The sequence below is a fragment of the Nelumbo lutea genome, chromosome 2 (assembly GCF_056320005.1).
Source record: "Nelumbo lutea isolate HS-2025 chromosome 2, American lotus-T2T, whole genome shotgun sequence".
Taxonomy (NCBI): Eukaryota; Viridiplantae; Streptophyta; class Magnoliopsida; order Proteales; family Nelumbonaceae; genus Nelumbo; species Nelumbo lutea.
The window spans coordinates 60,869,083-60,876,745 of NC_142685.1; positions in this window are offsets into that span (position 1 = coordinate 60,869,083).

Genomic DNA, 7,663 nt, shown 5'->3' on the forward strand with positions numbered 1-7,663 from the left:
TCAAATTAGGAATAATTTACTGGATGTTTTTTCCTTTTGATTACATCTCAATTCGGTAGTTTGTTGTGACTATTATTTTTCTTTGGTACTCATTTGTTGTGACTATTATTGCTCAGAACACAGGCAATTTGCAATTTCATGGATTCTTTTTCCTCCTTTTAAACTTAAACTCTGACCAGGCCTATACGAAAAATTGCCACAATTAAACACATTGGACTGTAATAGTTCCATTCCATATCCTGTTGGTGATAAAATATTTTTTCCTACCCATAATATAGGTTATAGGATGCAATATTTTGTATATAATTGTTTTAATGCTACCATGTGGATGCCTTACACTGATCAGGGGTCAGTTTGTATTGGTTACACGCATAGCTTCTTGTCCACATAAGATCAATCCCCTGTAAAAAAAATCTTTGTTTTTTTTCCTAAACCTTTACAAATATTTAAGGGTGAAGAAAATAACCAGTTTTGCCATGTGGCAAAGGTCTTATGATGCATTGCCACCTCATCTGAACTTGCAAATGCTTTCAGAAACTTTATTATAAGCTTAGTAGCGTACTTTGTCAAACAGCAAGCCAAGCTGACGCATTTATTATAAACAACATAGATGGTCAATTGGTTATTGGCTCGAATTTTTGAACTAAACTATGAGCCCCATTCTGAACCTGCAGATTGGCCTGTTAACAGGCTTGCAGCCCTGGCCAGGGCTAAAGGACGCCATGTCAGGTTTCAGATGCAGGAAGACGAGTAGAGTTGTTTGCCATTAGTTAGTAGGTGCTTCATTTTTGACATCGGTGCTGGGAAGTGGGAACATGGCACCGGTTGATAATGCAAATTTTGGGCCGAAGAAGTGAAGTAAATAGGGCCCAATATGAGATTGAATGAAAAGTACCTATTGGGCCCACTAAGAGGAGAGAGCGGCAAGGATTGAATTGGTTGACGCCTCAGCCCAACAACTATTGAAATCAAATGAGGGCATGTTGGGCTCACTAAAGTTGAAAGGTTTCTTGGTAGGACCCAAAGTATTAGCTCAATTAGCCTAAGAAAACATTGACAAAGAGAAGGAATTTCATTTTGAATCCAAATCTGTCATCAGTTGATAGATGGGCTGAATTTTAAATTAGGATATAAGAAATCCCATTTAAAAGACAGCTAAGGCATAATTGGTCAACCGATTAAGGAAGTCATGGTTGGTCAATGCACAAAATGATGCATGGGCCCAGCCCCTTTGCCAAGTGGCATGTTGGGAGACATCCTATGCATTCAATTACACTTAAATGGGGATCAAAGATTGATCACCGATCTATTAATTGGGGATGTCAAACCAACTAACTTACCAAAATAATACAAATTATAATTCCTTTCAAATCAATATTGTGGGGCTCGGACAAGCCCCCCACCCCCCCACCAACCCACCCTTTGACCTCCCATTTGGCTTCCCCATTCGGCTTCTCTTTCATTCATTTTTTTCAAGAAGAAGAAAGAAGAAGAATAGGGTTTCATCAGATGAATTACTCCCGTTACAAGTTGTTGCAGCTTGAAAGACGCCTACGGTTAAATTACTGCAACTTTTAACTCAAGAATTCAAGTCATCAAGCTGTTGATACAAGAAAACTTTCATCAAATCACCACAACCAAAGGATCTCCTACAGCTAAAGATTGGTGTTGCGGTTCACACTCAAAGTAACAATTGATTGCGAACAAAATTTTTGTTCACATACAATTGATCACTGCAAGTTCTTTCTATCATGGTTTTTAAAACTGGACCGAAAAAACTAGGAATCAGTTAGGTGATTGATTCTGTTTTCTCCCAAAACTGGATTTTCCTCCAAAACCGTTGATTTTGGTTAGTGAACTGTTGAATCAAGCGGTTAACCGTTCGAACCATTCAAACGGTTTTGACTTTTTTCTTTTGATTTTTTTTTTATTTTCTTGCTAGAATGGGCTGTGTTTGGTTCGAACAATCGGACCATTTGACCTGATAACCAGACCCTTGACCGGTTTGGTCACTGGGTCGGTTTTAAAAACCATGCTTTCTACAACTACAAGTTGTCAAGTTTTTCAGATTGTGTCCGTAACAAGCTACATATACAAGTTTGTGTTGTGTTTGTGACAAGAGAATCAAAGGGTTTTCTTTGCAAAAAAAAAAAAAAAGAAAAAGAATTTATATCCCACTTACATTTCTACAAAAAAAAAGTTAATTAAATTCCTTTAAATTTGTCCACATTTTTTTTGTGCTCTAAATTTAGCATGAAAATTGTGTCAACAACATTGTTTTCTCATAAAAATGATGCTGGGCATGTTTGGGTTGTAACTTGTAAGTACTATTTTTTGTTTGGAAGCGGTGCAACATTGATTTTGTTTGGCACCAGTGTTGTAGAACCGTGTTCAGCACTGGTCATATTATCCAATGTCCAAGATGATGTTACATTATTGCATCGCTGTCAACGACGAGCTGTTTTTTGAGAAAATATTGAATTTGGTGTTGCTTCAGACCACACTTTCCCGATTTTCAAGGCATAGTCTGAAGCAATATTTTTTATGGAAAAACGGTACCAAATAAGAGACCGTTTTTTGAAACACCACTTTTTCTAATGTGGCACCTATATGGTGCCATTTTTTGAAAAATGGCATCGATGCCAAACACCACCTTAGACATTGATACCAACAAGTTGTAGTTTAACCCTCTGGAAGTCAATTATTAATATAAATACAAATACCCAGGATTATTGAGATCACAATTCACATGCTTGTTTACTTTCTAGAAGACCCTATAGTAACTAAGGGGTTTCTAATTTGATCCCCCAAACCATTCCTATCCATTAAATAGAATGTATGTGAAATGAAAAGATAGAAATCCAAGATCTTAGAGATAATTGATGGGAAATGTTTTTAGAGAACTTATACCAATGAGTTGGATGCATAATTTTGAGAAAAGACATTGCGAGTATCTTATCCAAATCTTAATGAGCCTAAAGTTATCCTTGAATATTAGATGTTTCAAATATAAGTGATAGATTAGGAGTAGGAGATTTCCCAAGAAGAGGATTAAGTTTCCTTGAAAAAACAGGTTATGTAACATCATATAATAATCTTTTCAAAAGCAAAATCAGAGAAAAGGGCCTGTATTTGGTTTAGGAGAGATCAAACAATTAGTGAGGATCAAACAATTATGTAACATCATATATGTATGTCTTATATTATATTGCATATATATATATAGGAAAAACGGGTTCAGCCCAGGGTCAGAATTTATAGGCATAAAATACTGTTGGGGAAACTGTCAGCTTGAAATTAATGTTAATTCACCTTCACGGACGAACATTGGTGTATAAAGTGTGAGTTGTTGCCATTTTAAATGTTTATAGTTCTGTAGTAGAAATCAGAAATTTGTATTGAGTCTGTCCGTAGCCCGGGCCTGGTCCAATCCATGATCATTCGTAATCCAAATATCTCAGGTCCATTCTAACATTTCCTTTTGAATGAAACCGATACAAACTAATATGGGTCAATATAAAGATCGATATGAATAAAAAATATTGTTTTATTCTTAAACTTGTTTGTTTAATAAATTTTATTGAAATTATATATATTATAATATCTGCCCTTGATGATAAATTCTTTTGTAAAGCTGCAATGTATTGTTGGGTTGGCGTGGAGCAAATCTGAATTCTGGTTGTAGAGGAGATTTGAGATAAAATCTTGATGTCACAAGTGTCAAGAGTTGGGCGTAGGATTCAACACCCAATAAAGTTGACTTAAGGTTATCTACTTTCCCCTTTTTATTGTCCTTTTTGCTGGTGAGTTGTCACAATGCTTTGCTTTTTATGAAACTTTTGTTGTCTCAGACTTTATAAGCGAAGGAAAGGGAGGAGGGGGGCCTTATTGTTGATATCTAAAGGCTCCCTTCAATATTTTGACTCTGTTTCCATGCTGGTGGGATGGGAAAAGGCTTAAAATTTGAGTTTCACTTTGAAATTTGAATGCAGGAAAAGAAGAGGGGACATGTTTCGTACTCACTGGGACATATTCTGCATGCGTGTCCTGTGGGTAGCAGATCCAGAATTTGTGTGGGCGTCCCACAGGCACACTATAACACATTCCAATAGTGTATTGGAAATTAAGGGTGTAAATGGATCAGATCATGAATGGATTCAACATACATGTTATGTTATATGGTGTAAATGGATCGGATTCGGATCCCCTCTATTTGATCTAGGATCCGATTCAACATACATGTTATGTATTTATTTATTTATATATAACATATAATATATATGTCTATATGTTATTTATTTATTTATAAATATATTATTTATATTGCAAGTTTATATTTTTTAATAAAAACATGTATGAATATTGATGAAAATAGTTGAAAAATACTTGTATTTTTGTTTTTGTTTTTTTTTATTTAGACAATTATATATTTTTTATTTTTAATAATTTTTTATTTTTTAAAAATTAATTCGGATCAATTCAAATATCCTACATCTTGATCGGATTTAAATTCAAATTGGTATTTATGAGATCTAATTGGATCTTTGGATTAGATTGAAATAGACCTATAGTGTTCTGGATCAGAATCAAATATACACTGATTTGAATCTGACCTGATCCATTTGCATCCCTATTGTAAACGTCATCCCATGATAAGTACAGGAGATATTCCCATTTCCCAATGCACATGTGAGGCTCTGTGGGGCATCAATGTAAATTCCGAGATACAGTCGCATTGATTAATTGTGTTAGTTTTTTTTTCAAATACAAATATATAGGGTGGTGCAAAACCTTGTATTTCGCATTATTTTGTATATGTTTATATTTGTACTCCTTCCAAAATAAGAGTTAAGTTAGTGGGTCAGAGGTTAGTAGGGATTATAAGGTGGGGAGATGGGCAGGGTGCATTAAGGGTCACCGGTAGAGATGGAATTTAACATGCTCGGTCTAAGCATTTGTCAAAATTTTGATTCCGGGCTCAGGCTTTGGGCACCTGACTTGCACCCCTACTCAGTACTCATTAACCATACCATGGAAAGGGGGTGCAAGTCGAATAATCAATTTGAAGACTACTGCATTGGTTCAGGATTTCAGGCTGCGTCCATTGAAATTTTTACAAAATCCCAACTGGAGTCTGCCCAAGTTGCACCCCTAACCATATAGATACAGGTGTTTGTTCCCATGCCTCCTTTGTGGGAAAGATGGCTCACATTTTGTCTGCCCAACTTCTTATCAAGTTGATTGTAAGGCATCCTCATATTGAGGAGGTGTGGGTTCAAACCAGGGAAGCATGGCTCACATTTTGTGTGCCAATGGTCTCGTATATACCGTCACTAACCCCTCATATTAAGGGGCCAAAGTCGCATCAACAATACGAGTTTGGATCTTCTACCCACAAAAACTCTATCCACGTCTACACTTTAGCTGTACATTGAGAACATCTCCCGTATTTGCATGTTATTATTCATGAGGAGAAACCATCAATTTTGTTTTCATTGGTCGTTATAGAAACAAAGCTGCCTATTCTGTGGCTGAAAATAAGGATTGGTGGAAACTTTTATTTTTTTTCTGACTCTTCTCCTAAAAGAGAAAAAAAAAAAGAAAAGGAATTTGGTTCAGAAATGATCAGAAGATATAACCAAAGGCATCTTAAAAATAAGATATTTTGTTTATTTAGGAATTGAAAATTTGAAGCCTCCAAATCTATAAACCAGTTTTCATCTTTTTGGTTCCCTCTGTATATTTTGCCAATGTGGGACCACTTGAAAGAGGAGAATGTTCAGGTTAAAGAATACAGTGATAAAGTGGTTGTTTGGGAGTATTTTTTCGATAAGCACTTCTAAAACTGCTTGGTAAGATGCTTTTATGCCAAACTTTTTCTAATGGGCATTTTCCAAGATAAAGACAATATTACCCCTAATCGTGTATAATCCTAAGAAACTTGTATAAACAACATTTTACGCCCATAGAAGAAGAAAAAATAAAGAAGAGTGAGGTGGAATGGTTCGAATTAATCTTCAATCAATGTTTAAACGGGAAAAGAACAAGAAAAACGGATGGAAATAATGCCTGCTTGTAGATTGCCATAGGAAGATACAGTGGGGAAGAAGATGGGACGAGGGTTTTTAATTTGATGGAGGCATTTTTGGTATTAAAAAATGTTTAAATGGACAAAAACGGGATAGAAAATATGAATAAGCGCTTCTTCAAAACGCAAGAAGTGAGAAGTTGCTCGGTTATGGCCTTTTCTAATGGGCATTCTCATCGGAAAAAGCTCATATGTGGCTTTTTCACCAAATGAAAATTGGGGGTGCTTTTTTGCTTCTAAAACGCAAAAAGCACTCATTTTAAGCCGCACCAAGTTCTTATTTAGAAAAGCACTTAAGTGCTTGACATGACATGTTAAAAAGGGCTTTTTTCAAAATGTTAACGTGTGTTTTTTTTTTTAAAGAAGGCCTTTTAGTACTGTAAAGTGGGCTTCTTTTTAAAAGAGACTAAGCCAAACTCTTTTGCTTTTTCTAAATCGGCTTTATTACCAAACGCCAAATTGGTCTTTCTTGGGTGGCGCTTTATTGGAATAAGCACTTATTATAAGCACTCCCAAAACATCACCTTTGTACGATTCCAGTTTCATAAATCTGAAATTAATTGTGGAAATTGGATTTCATTGAATGACGATACAGAGAATCATTCAAGATGCAACAATCTTTATGCATAAAACCAGAACAGATTGAATGCACTGGAGCATTAATTACAAACCAAGCCCGGTTAAACCAACCGGCCCATGTTGGTCAGAACACCTAGGCTCTCAAGTCTCAAGGAAGATGGAGAGGGGGGCAGTATGGCTAACAAAGGTTGGTTGTTTCTAAAAAGCAAACACTCATGGAAATTTGGCAAAGATCAACAAGATAACACAACAGGAGACTGTTTTTGGTAAACCAAAGAACTTCCTTCATCCGACGGTTCTCCATCAAAACCATAAACTCAGTTGCATTTAATACATACTTCCCAATGTTGGAGCTGTATTAGTGTTAGGTGTTCTTCTTCTGCTTCAGCGACATGAACCTAGCTTCCTTGTATGTATGAATGTATCCCATTTCATCTATGTCATTCAGCGGCAAAAGACCCTTGGACAACCTAATCTCTTCCGGTAGCTGTAGTGACTTCTCCTTCAGAGCGTCTTGACACTATAGAGCATGGTTTTCGGCAGTTTTGGGCAAACAATCCAATCATCTGGTCCAAACCTTGGTTAGACAGTTTTGGCCAAGGATTTAATAACTGACTCAAATGGTTCAATCATCTGGTTTGAATGAATGACCCATTTTAATTGAAAAATTAAAAAAATTAAAAAAATTAAAAAATAATTAAAATAAAAATGGACAAAATTATGAATGGGTTAGATGGGTTGATAGTTTGATTGCCCGAATCAATAGGTTGTTAATCAAATCAACGGTTTTTAGATAAGGGTTGGGTTGAGGATAAAACAAAACCGATTGCCTAAACAGTTCTTAATTAAACCAAATAGTCTAACCGTCCGAACCAACGACTTTTAGAATCTAAAACTGGATTCAGAGTCATGACCGGTTCCAGGTCAATTAGTTCAACTGTCTGATTTGATTCGATTTTCAAAACCATATGATAAAATTTGAGACCTTCAATACTT